General features: G+C 42.1%; 1 protein-coding gene across 10 annotated transcripts in view; it reads right to left on the reverse strand.

Annotated features, from left to right (window-relative positions):
* The window catches only part of SMYD3 (SET and MYND domain containing 3), a 352,661-nt gene that overhangs the window by 7,188 nt on the left and 327,411 nt on the right, over window positions 1-18,062 (reverse strand). The window lies entirely within an intron of this gene.

The following is an 18,062-nucleotide window of genomic DNA, read 5'->3' on the forward strand; positions in this document are numbered from 1 at the left end:
TCCAGGTTCAATCACTGGCATTGTCAGGTAGAACAGGGAAAGAACCCAGTCTAGAATCTTGTAGCTGCTGCCCGTCAGTAGAGACAACACTGACTTAGATGGACCAATGGTCTGACTCAGTGGATGGCAGCTTCCTATGTTTCTAAATGTATATGAACTAGCCTTTTATACTGAGGTGCAAAGCGCACTGTCCTATCATTGCTCCACTTGTTCACTTACTGTGAACAGGACTGTGCCCTGCCTGCCCTATGCTCCAGTTTCCATCAGCCATAGCCAACATGGCCAGTCGTCATGGATAATAAAATGTGGTCCAATGAGGCCCAGAGGCTCCCAACTTCTGTACACCCCCATTCAATATCCCAATTCCATTAGCATTCCAATGCCTCAAAGAAACAGAAAGGCTGCTTTGTGAGCTGAGTGAGCTGCCCTCCAGCTGCCTTGAGCAAGAAGGCACCAAAGCTAATAGGGGCTGTTGGAAGGAATGTGAGGAAGAGGAAGAAATCAGCATAGAACTGTTGGCTCTTTCACTAGCAGTGGGCTCTTTGCCCACCTTTGCCTGGCCACTACCTCCAATGGGTTACTACCACTGAGGCAGTAAATTCATCCTGTAGAGTCCCCTTTTACTCTCACAAGGGTTCCATTTAGCCTTAATGGAATAACTACATCCAATTCCTAAGGTAATCAGAGTTTGTGAAGATTTAGGATTATGGTACATGATACCAGAGGAAGCAGTAAGTAATTAAGCAATGCCAGGCAGACAACCAAAACCACTCACAACCATAAACCAAAGAGAGAGGAAATTTAAGAGGTGGAGGTAAAGGAAGCGAGCGTGAAACTGAGAGCACTGAGTGCATAAATATTTACAAAGCTGTTTTATTGGGCTGATTTATGTACTGGTCTTATGCATGTGTTTAGTTGCTTTTCACAAGCTTTAAAGCTGACATATAAAATAGCTGTTTAGTATCATTTTCTGTAATAAATCTGTTAAATTATTGGAGCATCTTCTGTGTAAGCACATTTGCCAGACCACCTTCCTGAGGAAACATGTACAATGTGAAATATTTTGGAAGATATCTGAGGGGAGATGTGCTAAGGTTTGGTTCCGTCTAACTTCATGTCTCCTATTGAAAACAGCAAACAAACCAGAAAATACTTTTAGCACCTCAGTTAAGTCAACATACTAAATGAGTTACCAAGATGAGCTCCAGGAAGGCTAGAACCTCAATCCGAGAGGTGCTTAAACCATTTAGAGAAGCACAAGCATGACTGGGCCCCGAGGACAATTGAGTAAGGCTGTTACATGGAACCAATTATTTTAAGGGTTCCTGTCACAAACCAAAGTTCAACCACCATCCTGGTTCTCACTTGGCACAGGACCTAGCTAGACGGCCATCTCTAAATTTCTCTGGATCCCATGCCAAGGGAAAATGCACCTACAACCTTACCAACTTGTGACTATACAAGGTTCTTTACATTTGTAGACATGTCGGTTCAGAGGCGGCATGCACTAGCCTGCACCTTAAGCAAGGTAAGAACACCATATGGATATGTAAAAAGGAACATTAACACACTGCTCTTCACTTAAGTAACTTCCTTCTCATTGATGCTACCCCAAACCATATCCTGTGCAAAGTAAGGCCATTCAATGCGAGCAAACATTTGGTGGATCAGATCGGATGGGGTCATTTATTTTAATGTTACTGTATTTAAATTTCTTTTACATTCTTCCTACGTCTATCTGAGCTCAGATATTATTGTAAATAATGGCATCAGGGTAGTAAAACGAGCCCACAGCCCTGGAAACAGATGCACATGGCGACAGCACCATCCAAGAATGCTGAGAATCATGGGGAATGTAGTTCCCATTGTTCTCAGTATTCCAGGGTGCTGCTGAGAATTGCAGTATTCTGGCAGGAGTTTTAAGAGAAAGCAGTTGCTATGTTTGACTTCACCGACATTCGGCCTTTTGCTATCATTTGTAGTGCAATTTTCTTTTGAGCTAGGAAACCCAGTAAGCCCAGTTTAGCATTATCTACATTGAGGCCAGTAACTCAACATATCCCAGAAAAATACATTTCACAGGCACTGGAGGGGGAAAGAATCTATACTTCCAATGTTTGTGGACATTATCAGTTCTTTTTAAAAGAGGAAACTGGATTGCATATTTGCCTTGATAATCTCTTGTGACAATCAAAATTACTAGCTGCCTTATTACTCTGGGAAGAAACAGTTCATTTACTTCGTTTGAAATGCACCTGTCATTCATTTCCTTGAGCATCCTGTGTGTTTTCACATTATAAAAGGGTATAAAAAGGAGAGGACTGGTGTTTTCTAGATATGTAACACAAGCTTTTAAAATCATACATCTGAGAGAACTTCTCTTTTCTTTGCTTTCCAAGTCAGTTGTTTAGAGCTTTTTTTTATCCTCTCATGAGCTTAGATTAAAAGCTTAGTACAGAGCAAAGAAAATGATGAACATTTCCAATTCCTCACAATTTAAAATAGGTTAATTGGTGTATGCTATTCTCCGTAAACCCATTTGCAAAGCAACATTTGTGCCTCCACCTTCAGCCTGATGGAATTTCAAACACACATTATTTGTAAGCCTTGTAAGTTTATAATGGAAGAAAATGCTTGTTAGAGGATTCCAGAGTCACCGAAGCTGTGAAGGTTTTGATACAGTCCATAATACTACACCTCACTAAAAGTTAAGAATACACAAAAGAAGAAGTACACAGCTAGGTATTTCCTTGCCCCCCATTATGGTGAAGGGTACCAGACTTCTGGAATAATGTTGAGTGGATGGAGTATAATAATACCAAAATCAATTTAGAAAGAAGTAGATTCTGCTCCAGTTAATGGGATTATTCTTGGGAAATGATGTGGCAATTTTGTTCCTATTATCAATTTGTGTTCCACCCTAGAATAACATTCTTTCTCCTCTGACGGAGCCCTTCCGAGTCAGCTCATGGAATCTTCCTGCCTGCTCTGTTTCAAGCGTGGTTGACTGCACACACCACCCCTCACAAACATAATGTTTTATCTGTCAATTTATCGGAAGCTGTTTGAAAAAATGGCAAGTAAATTACATTAAGGTGAGGCACAAATGAAGTAAGGGCGAGATGCCCATAGTTGCTGAATTACATGAAGGTCATGGTGGGTTGGGTTTTTTTGATGATTTGTGTAACTACCCTTCTTGAAGGCTGCAGTAGCTATAGGATTTCCAATTCAAAGTGTTGGTTTTAATCTATAAAGCCTTAAATTGCTCAGGACCGCAATACCTCAAGGACCACCTCTTGCCATATGAGCTGACCCAGACTCTGTGATCATCACCATTTGTATACTTCCCCCACAAGAGGTCTGGAGGGTGGCAACATGGACTTTTCTGCAGTGACTCCCTGTTTGTGAATGCTTTCCCCAGAGAGGTCCGTCTGGCACCTTCATTGTACTTCTTTATGCACCAGGTGAAAATGTTCTTCAACCTGGTCTTTGGCTGATTAACAGTCTGTGGACTTTAACATGTGTTTGTGGGAGGAGGGGTTATTGGTTTATTTTGTTTTTGCTCTTGTCTTTATTAAGTACGTTGTTGTTTTATTCTGTATTTTATGCTGTGAACTGCCCTGGGATCTTCAGTTGAAGTGCAGTATACAACTTTAATAAAACATCATAATAATCATGCAGGTCAAGGGATAGAGCCATGTTAAACTCATACATACTACTTCAACACATTCCCATTAGAATACCAGATATAGCACATATTGCCATAAATTATTGTTGCCATTATGGTTCCATAGGCTTAGGGAGCGTTCAACACAACAACTAATATTACAAGAGCAGCTGGACACCAAGATGCCGACAGAAACTGTGGTATCTTACATGGTGGCAGACCAGGTCACACTACTGCCATGCTAGATCTACTTAAATAAGTCCACCAAACTCAATTACTTCTGAGCAAACTTCTATAGGTTTGCACTGTGACCCTAGATTGGACAATGCCAGTTTAAAATAGCATCTGATCCAGAGGGAAACGCAAATTAAAAACAAAACAAGGAAGAGGTAAAGGTGAAAAAGATGTATGTGTAATTACAGTGTAATTTTGTGACAATAACCTTGGCCTTCATTATCTTCTGACAGCAAATCAATGACCGGCTGCTGCTACTAGACGCCCATGCTGAACTCTTAAGTGGTTTGTATTCCTTCAAAGTGCAATTACAAGGCCAGCATTAGGCATAGAGTGAGGTCCATGCACATAACCTTGGAAGGAAGCTCATTTCCCTTTGTTTCTTAAATGAGTGATTGACACAGCTAGACCCAAGATGCCACGATCTGAGAGACACATACTGTCAAACACTAAATACAAACGGAACAGCAAGAGACTTTATCCCCCTGAACATAGTCTACAATGCAAAGCAAAAAGTGGATAAAATCAGCTGCAAAGGTACTTGAACTAGGATCAATTTGTACAGATTAGATTAAAACTACACACTGAATCCTGGGGCACAATAGTTAGCATTCCTAAATTCTTAGTGGTAGGAATGCGTTGTAGATACAGTTGCATTTCTCTTGTACATTCCAAAATAAAGCTCCAAAGAATATTTTAGCTATTAAGTCTGAATTCCTGCAGAATCATGGGTACAATGAAGCCAAAATATTACCCTGTGTTTCTTCTCTGCCAATTAACTCTGGAATACTTCCTATCTCTAGATCTTGAATGGACACTGAAATTTTATTTAAAAGGCAATTCCCATGCGCAAAGCAAATAATTTTCTTTCCAATAGAATTCTTCCTTGTTTGATCAGCCTGATAACCACAAATTTATTCATTAATCTTATTTTGAGTTTCATTAAACAATTCTGTAATCTCATAAATACTAAAAATGGTACATTTCTCTTCTTGAGCTAGTCTTTCTGAGCCATATATAATAGGTTTAGCTCAGCTACATTATTAGCTCATTCCCATAGCACATAAACTACATGTCACAATTCTTTCTACACCTGGTCTATTCTTGTCCCAAACTGAGGCAGCAATTCTAGCCCCATTTACCTGAGAATAAGAACCACTGAATTTAGTACCACTTACAGAATCTATGGGTGATTTGACTTTAAATCAGATTTTTAAACATAGTTTTAGGCTATTTCCACTATGGTGCATTGCATGTTGGCAACAGGTCAGGTCCCAATATTCAAAGGGGGGGGGAGTACAGAAGGGTATCTACTCTCTCTCAGTGGAAAGTTTTTTGACTCATACCAGTACTGGTTTATCAATAAAGCTGTGTTCTGTTTTTGTTTCGCATTTGGTGAGTTGCATATTTCTGCCTACAGTTACAGGCACAAATATAATTTATAGGTGTGTCATGTCATTGAGATAGATGGTCATACCCAGACTCTAAGAGGACCTATTGGGATATATTAATTATAACAAAGCCTTAAGTAGACTGTAATCTCTTTGGCATGAGAAGCCCATCAAGTTGCAAAATATTTTGCAAGGTACAGCTGCTGACAGCTCTGATTGTATCAAAAATTCATTGCATGCCCTATCAGGAAAGAAGAGGGGGGGGAAACATTTCCTCCTTTCCATTTTGCACAAAAATCAAACAAAATTGAAAAATATTAAATTACCTCTCTTCTCCAAATCAAGTCACAGAATAGCAGTAAGGGAGCAGAGGTTGTCTATGCAGACGTTTTGATGTTCTGCCAAGCTGAAGCTATAATATAATTTGCTTGAAAGGAAAAGTCAGGAAAATTGCTTTTCGTCTACTGTTGTGCTGTTTTTGCAATCTGCTGTTCTATATTCATTACTTTACATGCTTGCCAGGCTGTGCAGCTTGGCTGACTTGTCATTTGTGGGCATCTCTGTGCTCATCCCTTTGACTCTGAATGCTTAACACAGAAGAGAAAGTGCTATTACAGTTAAATTTGTGAACAAGATGAAAACTGTACATCTTGATTCCTGAATAAGTTAACACTGCTTGTAGGATGAAGCTTCTTTAGGCACCGTCACCCAACCAGAATCAGTCAACTGTCCACCTCGCCTCCGTGTTGTTGGGTGTTTTTTTTACACATTTTCTACAGAGGTGAACATAAATACATCAACACAGAGTTCTCGAAGACCGGGAAATATATTGTAGTGTCAGCTTTTGAAGACTAGAATCTGCTTTATTAGGTATAGCAGGCTTAAATCTGATGAAGGGAGATTTTGCCTTTGAAAGCTCATGAATAAACTAGTCTTTAAGTCGTTGCAGAATTCTTTGTCATTTTTGCTGCAACAGACTTATGTAGCTACTTTTCTGATGATCAAACAGGTGTTCCTGAACTGAATAGAATCTTTCAAATCCTGCACAGCAGCCTGTACAGTACATCTGGCCAACTGAAGAGGAGAACAGTATCAGAGTTGCAAAAGAATAAAGAATGCAATAGTCAAAATTACATCATCATCATTATTTGCATTTATACCCCGGCTTTTCCTCCAAGAAGCTCCGCATTTAACGCCCACAAATAACCCTTTGAGGTGGGTTGGGCTGAGAGACAGTGAGTGTCCAAGGTCACCCAGTGAGCTTCATGGCTGAGCTAGGGCTGCCATGCGTCCGAAATGTTGTGCTTTGTCCTGGATTTTAGGCAAGTCAATCTAAAAAATGACCTTTTTGGTGTTTTTGTAAAAGAAAGCTCAACAATTTTGGGGGTTTCCTAAAAAAAAAAAGCTCAACTTTTGGGGTGTCCTGGTTTTTACTTTTTGAAATATGGCAACCAAGGCTGAGCACCGACTTGAACCCTGGTCTCCCAGGTCCTAGCCCAACACTCCATCCACTACACCAAGCTGGCATTACTCCAGGGAGGGAGTGCCATCAGATATTGAAATCAGTCTGAGAATATTTTGCACCATTCGTTTGCGTCAATATTTTGAATTGTAAACCACCATTGGTGCTTCAGCATAAAGGTAGTATATAAATGCAACGAACAGTATCATATAGCCATTTCTGGCTTATTTGAATAAAACTGGTTTTCAAAACTAAATTCTGCCCCCACCATAACTCGAAGTAAGGAGAAGAATAAAGTCTTGCCTTGCAAGTTAAGAGTAACCAGATCTCTATTCTAATGGCCAGTACTGGATCTGGCTTTAGTTGCAGAAGCACAAGCTCCTTTGAGTGCTCCTGCAATTAAATATAGGACACCTCCATTGTCTACTTCTGTATTTGACAGTAGACTTCTTCCTCCCCTTGCTTTCACCTAGATGCACATAATGCCATACTTTTCGCTATGGAACTGGCTGGAAAAAAACAAAACCCTCCTTATTAGTGCTCTAATTCCCTTTTCTTCTGCCTTCTCTCTTTTATTTTGGGAATTATCTGGAATCTAGCGGTAATTGCTTTTTATAGTCTCTGGGCCCTGCCAGTTGTCTGAATATAGTCTACATTTCTAGAGAAATCAGTATACTTGGTTAGGCTGTAACAATGGTCAAAGCAACTGGTACCATAGTTGTTGTTTTTACTCTCATTTAAAACTATGGTGTGTGTGTCTAATGGAAAACTGAAACATACTTTCAGTTTAAACAAGAAATTACTGCTCTACTCACAATGATGATGATGATGATGATAATAATAATAATAATAATAATAATAATAATAATAATAATTTATTTATACCCCACCCATCTGGCTTGGCTTCCCCAGCCACTCTGGGCGGCTTCCAACTGAATATTAAAAACAGTACAGCATCAGACATAAAAAACTTCCCTAAACAGGGCTGCCTTGAGTTGCCTTCTAAAAGTAAAATAATTGCTTATTGTCTTGACATCTGCTGGGAGGGCGTTCCACAGGGCGGGTGCCACTACTGAGAAGGCCCTCTGTCTGGTTCCCTGCAACCTCACCTCTCGCAATGAGGGAACCGCCAGAAGGCCCTCGGTGCTGGATCTCAGTGACCGGGCTGAATGATGGGGGTGGAGACGCTCCTTTAGGTATACAGGACCGAGGCCATTTAGGGCTTTAAAGGTCAGTACCAACACTTTGAACTGTGCTCGGAAACGTACTGGGAGCCAGTGTAGATCTCTCAGGACCAGTGTTATGTGGTCCCTGCGGCCACTCCCAGTCACTAGTTTAGCTGCCGCATTCTGGATTAATTGCAGTTTCCGGGTTACCTTCAAAGGTAGCCCCACGTAGAGCGCATTGCAGTAGTCCAAGCAGGAGATATAAAGGAAGGTGGTAGTTAAAAACAACCTAATATTATGACGAGATACTAACTTGCATTTTCATCTTTATTCTAATAGTTATTGCACATTCTTCACCTTCATTTCTATCAGTATTTATTGCTAATATTACAATAAATGAAAAATCTGCTAATGTGAAACAAACAAATCTGTCAATAATACCACCGTCCTAAAAATATGTTTTGCTGGCTCAAGCACTCACAAGAGGGATCTTGCAGCAACTGTCAAAAAGGTGGCAGAGGCACAATCTGTGGATCACATGTTGCTTCACCGCAGCCTCAAGACACACTAAAAAGAGTCCTGTAGCACTTTAATGATCAACAGATTTATTGTAGCATGTGCAGCTGTGGGCTACAAACATCTGGCCAAGTGGGCTCCAGTCAAAAATGTATGTTACAGCCAATCTGTAACTCACTATATTGACTACCCCACTGGAATCTGCCTGAAAACATTCCTGGCCCAAGAAACTCTTTGAGTCGTTTGCACAGTCAGGCCAACCTTGGTTTTCAATGGATTAATTTAGCTTCCAACTTTCTGCCTGCAGTGTGAAGACTGACGTCAAGCATTTACACCAGAGCAATCTGTTCGCTTTTCACATTTGTCGCCAGCCCTTCCTCCAAGGAGCTCAGCACAGACAATACGGGGCTCTCTCCTTCAAACCTCACAGAAACCTTGTGGGTTCAGTTCAGCTGAGATGCCAGAACTTGCCTAAGACCACCCAGTAAGCTTCATAATCAAGGGGGGGGGGATTTGCTGTGTGGTCCTCAACACTGAAACCCTAGACTCTGCCTGCTGAGCTGTGCTGGCTCTGTTGTGTTTCTGTATGGCATGCAAAAACTTTGCAATAATTCAAAAGGCGAGGAAACATAACACAGTTACAGTTATTTACAGGGAAACCCATGTCTCAGCTGAGCATGTGTATATTGGCTAACAAATATTTTGGCCCTTTAATGGATAGATGGCAAACAACTTTCCAATCAAGATGTCTGTAACTGTAAGGCACAACTGTTTATGAGGCCGACTACTGATATTAGTATTACCGTGCTATATAATGATCTCTTTTATTTTCAACACTACCTTTAAATAAGCTTTACCAAAAAAACCCAGCATTGACATTAATTTATGCACCCTCAATGAAGTGTATGGCACAGAGCTCTTTTAGCACTCCCATATTCTCATCCCACAGCTGTTATAGACTCATTTAAAGGTAAAGGTAAGGGGGCCCCTGACCATTAGGTCCAGTCGCGGACAGTGGCGTAGCAAGGGGGGAATGGGGGTGGGTCGCCCTGGGTGCCACCCTGGAGGGGGGTGACACTCGGCGCCCCCCCCACTGGGGAACTTTTTTTATTTTCTGTTGCATGAGATTTTTCAGCTGTTCTTATATGTTCTTTTAATGTTCATATCTGAAGTGGGTTTTGTTCTGTAAGCTCTAGGTTTTTTTGCAATTCATGTTTTTCACTTTTCACCAGAGCCAGAGCCAAAGCTGTTGGGGGGGGGGGCTGACAAGAAAAAAAATCTGCACCAGGTACCACATGGGCTTGCTACGCCTCTGGTCGCGGACGATTCTGGGGTTGCGGTGCTCATCTCGCTTTACTGGCTGAGGGAGCCGGCGTACAGCTTCCAGGTCATGTGGCCAGCATGACTCAGCCGCTTCTGGTGAACCAGAGCAGCACACAGAAATGCCGTTTACCTTCCCGCTGGAGCGGTACCTATTTATCTACTTGCACTTTGACATGCTTTTGAACTGCTAGGTTGGCTGGAGCTGGGACAGAGCAATGGGAGCTCACCCGGTCACGGGGATTCGAACTGCTGACCTTCTGATCAGCAAGCCCTAGGCTCAGTGGTTTAGACCACAGTGCCACCTGCGTCCCTATAGACTCATTTAGGTGGCTTCAATTTTGAGGATGTGCCAGTCCCTCAAAATACATATGCTCCAATTCTCTACCAGTCCAAGGGGTTGAAATGGATCATTGCAGGGAAAACATAGATTGTTGAGACCTCATGGTGTGCTTCCATAGGTGAGGATGGAGGTGTACTATAGGAGGAAAGATACTGGCTTTTATCTGGGAGACTTCCTGTGTTCTTTGTTCCCTGCTGCTATACAAACTGGGATCACATGTAGCTGGTTAGTTTTAACCATGCCAGCCTCCCAAATTTCTTGGCATTCCAGGTTTTGCCACTTGTGAGCTGCTGGTATCTGGTCCTCCCTCCCTCCCTCCCTCCCTCCCTCCCTCTGCCTCTCCTGTTATCTCTACCGAGAGTATATTTTGCTCTCACTCCCCCATATAAAGCTCCCTTTTCCTTTATATCCTCGGCCTGCCTATTTTTCTTGTTGCTTCCAACTCATCCTTTGCCTCCTTTACTGCATCCCCCCTGCTGTTCCACTGAGCATGTGCAGCTTGACAGAGTGAGGCTGAAAAAAATGTCCAGTTTCTGATCAGAGACTTTTCTCCAATTTAATCTTGAACCACACACACAAACAGCACAGGGCAGCAAAGCAGAAAAACGGTATGCTCATGCATACCATACTGATACCCTTCAGCCACTGCTGTAGGGATGCTTGTAACTAGAATGGCTACAAGAGTTAAAAGATTTGAATGAAAACCAGCTCAGCAGATGATGCATGCCTCAGTGCTGGAAGGTTCCTGGAAAGTGTTCAGCCATCTGATTGATATCAGCAATCTAACCATGATGCCTTGGCTCACAATCCTAACCCTGATATTAGCAGCCACTTTTTATGCATATCCTTGCATTGTATAATGCACGAGGGAGAAAGCATTTTTCTTTTTTTTAAAATTGTACTATCTGATTTATTCACCTAAACAGATTTTACTGCTTGCTCCTTAAGCAGTTTTAAAGAAGAGTAATAGAGACTATGAAGCATATAGGTATCACAAAATAAAGATTGAAACAGCTGGTGGATGCAAAAAAATGTGGTGTTTTTTTTTTACAAAGGCTTAATCAGTTGGCATTCCAACACATAGATGGCATGTTCAAAAATGCAAAGGTTTTATGGCATTCAGCACATGCAACTTCTACTTTATGCATCATATAGGAAGTCTCATATTAAGCTTCTTATATGCTAAATATGTAAAATTACAAGGATACCTAGAACAACTCAAAATAATTGAATATAACAATTGGAATGGTGGGCAGGCAGCAAAGCTTATATTTTGCTTTCCTATCACATGACAAAAGGAGTAAAAAGGAGTTACTGGTCTACTTCTTTAGCATATACTTTAGCACTGTCAATTTTAACATCTTGTGTGAACCAACTTTTAGCATCATTAATACCAGTAGCTAATTGTAGCTGGTTTTTCTCAAAGAAGAAGGCAGGTGATCCAAGCTTTGGTCTAGATTTTTTCAAGCCGGACTATGAAGCTTTGGTAATTGCAACAATTCAATACAGGTACTGAGGCAACTTGCTCCTTCCTGCTCTAAGCAACAAAACTGCTGCCCATGGTCCTGAAACCCTTCTTCTTGTACTCTGCCCCAGAACCCAATCCTTTCCAGGTTGTGCTTCAGCTTGGGCTGTCCTATTCCTTCTCCCATCATTTTGTTTTGTCTGTTGTCTCTTTGTGCCAACAGTTATGATTCAGATAGTGACATCACATGCTTTGCATTACATAGTTTTAGGGAATGATGACAGAATTGTGTGTGTGTGTGTGTGATGTTTTCAATGGTACACAAATATATCCCATGACTAATTCCAGCCTTCAGTTGTTTAGGAATCAAGAAAAGCCAACTAGTGCCTGAAATGTGCTAAAGAAAGTTCCCTTAATGATATTTCTAACAGTCACTGCTTCTTTGAAATAATAGAACATTACTCAGCTGCCTGTGCCTTTTGCAGCCCTAGAACAGAGGTAGGAAATCTCCAGCTTGCAGGCCAGTGGTACTTCTACTTTGGTCTGTGGGGCCATTTTTGCTAAACTACACCCACCTGTCAAATCAGGTGACATCACACTGATAGGTGGGTTCAATGGGTGCAGCTGATCCTTACAAAAAAGCAGGATTGAACCTCTTGCCCCCGCAGTTGATAAGGGGGGGGGAGTTCAGTCCTGGTTAGTCTCTATGTTTTCCATCACAACTATTGGTCAACCTTGACAGGGGGATGAGACTGCCAATCACCTGATATCATTATGACTTCAGATGACTGATAGATGAGTGGCCACACTCACCTGTCACATATGGTCCATGGGGGTGGGGAATAAAGATCTAGCCTGTTGGGCCAAAAGTACCCCTTACCCCTACACAAGAGCTTGAATAGCCTGCAGCATTAGGTACAATGCTTGATTCATCGCAAAAAAAACCTGTCCAGTCACCTGCTGGAAATGCTACACCCATAGTTGTATGTTCTTAAACAGTACTGACATACAAAAAGCCACTTTATTTTCAGATACCATTAATCAGTGCATTTAATGAAAGCTGTAGCAATAAACATCTCTGTCTTAGCAGCCCAACACTCAGGGAGCTGCAGCTTCTAATGGCTTTGAAAAAAACAGTCATAATCTACACCATGAAAAAATTAATTGTTCTTTAATTACCAGTTAGCTGAATAGCATGAGATATGCATGCCTTCAGTTTTTAATAGCTTCTGCCTTTTCCAGCAAATTGTGGAAAGTAATAATGGATGCCTTGAGTGTGCTTTACCTTCTGCTTGTACTCAAATTAAAAAGGGTGGAGGGGTAGAAATCTAGAAAATCCAAAATCTTATGGAAAAGGTTGCAAGCTCAGAGACACATTAACAATCGCAATGCTGAATGATCAAGTTCAGTTACAGTGCTCAGGTATGAAGCAAACACATCCTGCAAGGTCAGTGCACAAAGAAATGTGCTGCAAGGTTAGTGGATTTCCTGCTTAAGTGACTCAGGCTTGTTCTCTGGTTTGTTTCTCTGGGATATAATCATTGCGGTCTCATTCTGTGCTAGTTTCCCAGCTGTTCCTTTCTGGAAAACTAAATGAATAGTAGCTATAGGCATACATGGATAGTTTTAAACATCACTCTTTGTTGGAATAATTTTTGCAAACAAATGCACCATTAGAATAACAAGGTATTAGATTGGAACAATTGTGCAGATATGTTTTCTCTATCTCACTAAGGAAGCAGGACGCTAACAATCCTACAATGCTCTGTATTCCGCACGGTACAATTACTTCAGTCATTGGCACTTAAACAAGCTCTTCAGTGTTTTTCAGTATCAGAAACAAAAGATATTCTAATGTCATGGATGCAGAGAAATGGTGGGAGGAACAAACTGAGGACCCACCAAGGGAAGAAGGCTCCGAGCCTGGGGAGGGGTGGTGGGGTGATGATGAGTTGTCAGAGGGAGAAGACTGGGAAGAGGAGGTGTCAGAAGCTGAAGGGGGAACAGGGCTTAGTGAGCTGGGAGAGTCTGTGGAAGAGAGAAATAAAGAATCAGAAGTTGAGAGTGGCAGGTGGGAGGAAGGTCAAGAGGCAGAGATGAGTCATGCTGGTGAAGAGCCAGGGATGTCTCCCCCTCCTGCTGTGACCAACTCCCCTATCCCTCTGCCTCCCAGAAGAGGGCTGAAACGGGTGGAGCAGTAGCAGGCTGCAGGCAGGCGCAGTCTCCAATTGCTTGGGGGGGAAACCCCTGGAGAGGAGGGAACAGCTGTAGGAAGGTGGGGACTTTCAGTCTCGGCACCTGATTTCATGGAGGAAGACAAGTGGGAATGAGCTGCTGTGCTCACTAGGCCTGGCACTCAGCCAAGTCTGTGGAGATCATATTTTTGCTAATAAAGAGTTAACTCCAACCCTGAACAGTGTGATTACTGACCAGCATTCTCTGTGACATCTAAGTATCTCATAGATAGTGACAGGCTCTAAAAGGAGGAGCATACTGCTTGAATTGATCCTTAATTTCATTTCAGATTCTTGCAGACACTCCTAATTAAAGGGATGAGTCCTTTTCGTTTTGGTATGCACAAATATGAATCCAAAGGGCTAAGATATGCATGGCATACCAGATAATGCAAACAAGTACGCAGGGCCGGCTCTAGGGGTAGTCTGGGTGGCGCAGAGCGCCAGGGGCGCCGGCCTGGTAGGGGGGCGCTGTGCGGAAACCATGCTGCACGCTGCGCCCGCCCACCAGCCGCGGCAAGAAACGGAGCGGGGGCGCCGGAGCGATCTCCGCACCACGGCGCCAGGGCACCCGACGTGCTTGAGACGGCCCTGCAAGTACGTCTATGCAAAATGGTTCTTGTGCTGGTAAAAATAATGAATAATACTATTAGTGACTACAAAATGTGAAAAAGTAGGGTATTTAAAGGCAATATATGGAGGAGGGCTGGTGGTCTTCTCAGTGAGTTATGCAGTGTGCTGAATATGGGAAATCATAACGCCCCAGGGCATAAAGCCCAGCTATGGTATTACTTGCCTTCAGTTTCATGAGGGATGGCTCTGTGTTACCAAGCATTATGGGCCATTAAGGAAAGAGCAGAGCTGAAGCGAGCATTGCATTTTAAGCCCTATGGCCATGTATATATATATATAGGTGCTACTGTTCGCAAAAGTCCCCATATGGTACAAATTTGTAGCCAATGTTTGCATATGCTGGAACGGTTATAGATGATACTTTTGGGAACCCCGTGGCTTACAAAAGGCAAAATTAAATATAAAGAAGAGAAACTGGTCTCCTGGGAGCATATTGCTAGCTGCTTAGATTCAAGCAAGGGGGAAACATGGCCTTGTTTGGCACAGTATGTTAAATAACATGTTTAAAACCATTTTGGGAAAGGATCTGCTCCAAAGAAGACAAAGGGAAAGAGGGAAATACCTGCCAAAAAGTCACCTAGACAAATGCAGGAGTGCCCATGGAACCATGTGCAGCCACATGCTTGGGACAATGTCTGCACATTATGAGAAAACTCATCAACCAAAGAGACTGTCTACCTGACCTGTTCACAGGTGTATGGCTTAAGAGGAGGCAGGTTTCCTGGAATGATACAGGCAAGGTGCTAGCCGAACACACTTGTGCCATTACTGAAGCACTCATTACGGTGCGCCTTGGCCTAATTTACTGCCTTGTTTATGTATCGAAAACAGACAAAAATATGATATATCAGACTGCCATTTGTCAGAGGATTTTAAGTTCTGAAAGCCTCCTAGAGTGCACAGAATGCCTTTGAAGAGGAGAAAAAATACTGTTTGGGCAGTCATAAAATATGCTTAATTATTCATGCATTCTCATTTCACACAACCACATGTTTTCTGCACTTTTGCCAGTCTTTGCAGATAAGGAAAGATATTTACAAATTCTATTGTTTTCCTTATCCCTAGAACATGTTCCTGATAGAAGGATGCTTCACAATCCTGATCAGAGCAGTAAATGTATAATTGTTGACTTGGAGGGAAAGGCCCCATAGTTAACACTGACTCAACCATTTAAGTGTCAAAGTAATACTACAGATCAGTGATCGGGTACACTGCTGAGCTTATGCTGGATGATGATGTGACAAACCTGTCTACTGAGGCTCTCCTGCTTTTACAGAATTTCATTTCATTGGAGTTTTTGGTTTTAATTTGTGTAATGTCACTTCATTGCATTAGCACCATGAAAAACAAACACATTAAAAGGGGGTGCTTAATTCAGTAAGATAAATTTCCAGAGACACATTTTGCACATTAACAGCCATAATGAAGAGTCAAGGCCTAAGTTTCACAATAATCATATTGGAGAGAGATATTAATGTAATATTACTTACGTTACGGCAACACTGATTATTTATGTGACTGTGCTGAGCAAGTTTGGTGTAATGATTAGAGCGCTGGACCTGGGCGACCAGGGTTTGAAAAGCCAATGAACCACGAAGCTCACTGGGTGACCTTGGGCCAGTCACTGCCACTCAGCCTAGCCTACCTGTGGCAAGAGTAAAATGGGGAGAGGAGAATCACGCACACTGCCTTGAACTCATTAGAGGACAACGTGGTATATAAATGCAAACTTGGAACCGATGAGTCTTACTGTTCATTTTGAGATTGAATGACAGCAGGAGTAGATTGGGCAAGGTGTGCATGATCATCTCAAACATACATGAACTCACCAGTCAAAAGTGAACTGGGATTGGAGGCAGGGGAAGAATGCCAAGACAATACTAATGTTTATGAAAGACTGAGGCCTGTGTTGTCCTACTTCTGCAGGAAAACTCAACTCTTTGGCTTATTTTACTTCCATAATTGAGATAGTATAAATTATTATTATTACTGCACTTACTGTTCCCAACCCTAGCCCTGCGGAAAGCCATCTAATTAGACTTTAATTTGATTTTGACCTGTTTTTAGGAGGTAATTTAATTATTGTTTGATTTTATACTAATGTTATATATTTAATGTTAGCCGGCCTGAGCCCGACTTCGGCCTGGGAGGGCGGGATATAAATAAAAGATGATGATGTTGATGATGATGATGATGAATACAGGCACATTAAAGGTAAAGGGGCCCCTGACCATCAGGTCCAGTCGTGTCCGACTCTGGGGTTGTGGCGCTCATCTCGCTCTATAACCCGAGGGAGCCGGCGTTTGTCCGCAGACAGCTTCCAGGCCATGTGGCCAGCATGACAAAGCCGCTTCTGGCGAACCAGAGCAGCGCACGGAAACAGTGTTTACCTTCCCGCTGGAGCGATCCCTATTTATCTACTTGCACTTTGGTGTGCTTTTGAACTGCTAGGTGGGAAGGAGCTGGGACCGAGCAACGGGAGCTCACCCCATTGCAAGGATTCAAACCGCCGACCTTCTGATCAGCAAGCCCTAGGCTCTGTGGTTTAACCCACAGTGCCACTTTATAAATATATATAAATGTTATATATTTAATGTTAGTCGGCCTGAGCCCGACTTCGGCCTGGGAGGGTGGGATATAAATAAAAGATGATGATGATGATGGTGATGATGATGATGAATACAGGCACATTAGCAGTGATTAAAAATTGTGTGTGTGTGCTTTTACAAGAGAGCCCATGATTCTTTAAAATAAATGGTAAGGAAAATGAAGGAGCACTGAGAGGAAAGTAAAAGGGTGTGGTGACAGGGCTCAACCTCCCAAAATGTCACTGAACATGTCAACACCCCACATCTTCAGAAAGACAGAAGAGCAGCACAAGGGCCATCTGCATCTTATGAGAAAGTGCTATGGTCAATGCTTCTAAAAAAAGGTGGACTTTTGGAGGTCTGAGATAAGGTGGAAGAAACAATAAGAAAAGGCACAAGGGCAAATGTTTGATGGCGAGATCACGAGACTGCCCTGCAAAAATGTGGAAGAACCTCAGGTCAGTAATAGCGTTTCATGAAAAGTCTATGCTTCATACAGGTTTTCTATAGCCAGGAAATAATAGCATACCCTAAAACGGGGAAAGATGTGTTTAAATGTATATTTAATGCTTTTCTAAAACTGTAACAACTTTGGCTTTTGGCCAGGGAGGGGGGAGGGGGAGAGATCCACAATCATAAGTCCCATGTTTATGTCAAGATGCAGCTAATGAAAGAGATGTATGCTAAGCACTTTCATGAATCAGTCTGCCTTACAGCTCCCATCTGCTCTTAATTGCTTCCCAGCAAACATACACTGTGTCACCCTTTTGCATATTTCCATTGCCCTATCCTAAACACACTTAGGCTGCTGACAGATTAATGCTTTGTTCACTTGAGGTATACATTCTTTGGTTCTTACACATGTTCTTATAAGGAAATGGAACTCGGTAAGCACTTAATCACAAGTTCGGGTAATGTTATTGTACTGAAAACAATGCCTCAGCTTTGCTTCAGTATCAGACTAAGGTATCTCTGTATAAGCCATAGCTGTCACCAGGGCCGCCATGATCCCAGGAAGCTAAGTAGCTTTTGTAAATCTTGCT

This window comes from Zootoca vivipara, chromosome 3 (genome assembly GCF_963506605.1).
Source record: "Zootoca vivipara chromosome 3, rZooViv1.1, whole genome shotgun sequence".
Lineage (NCBI taxonomy): Eukaryota > Metazoa > Chordata > Lepidosauria > Squamata > Lacertidae > Zootoca > Zootoca vivipara.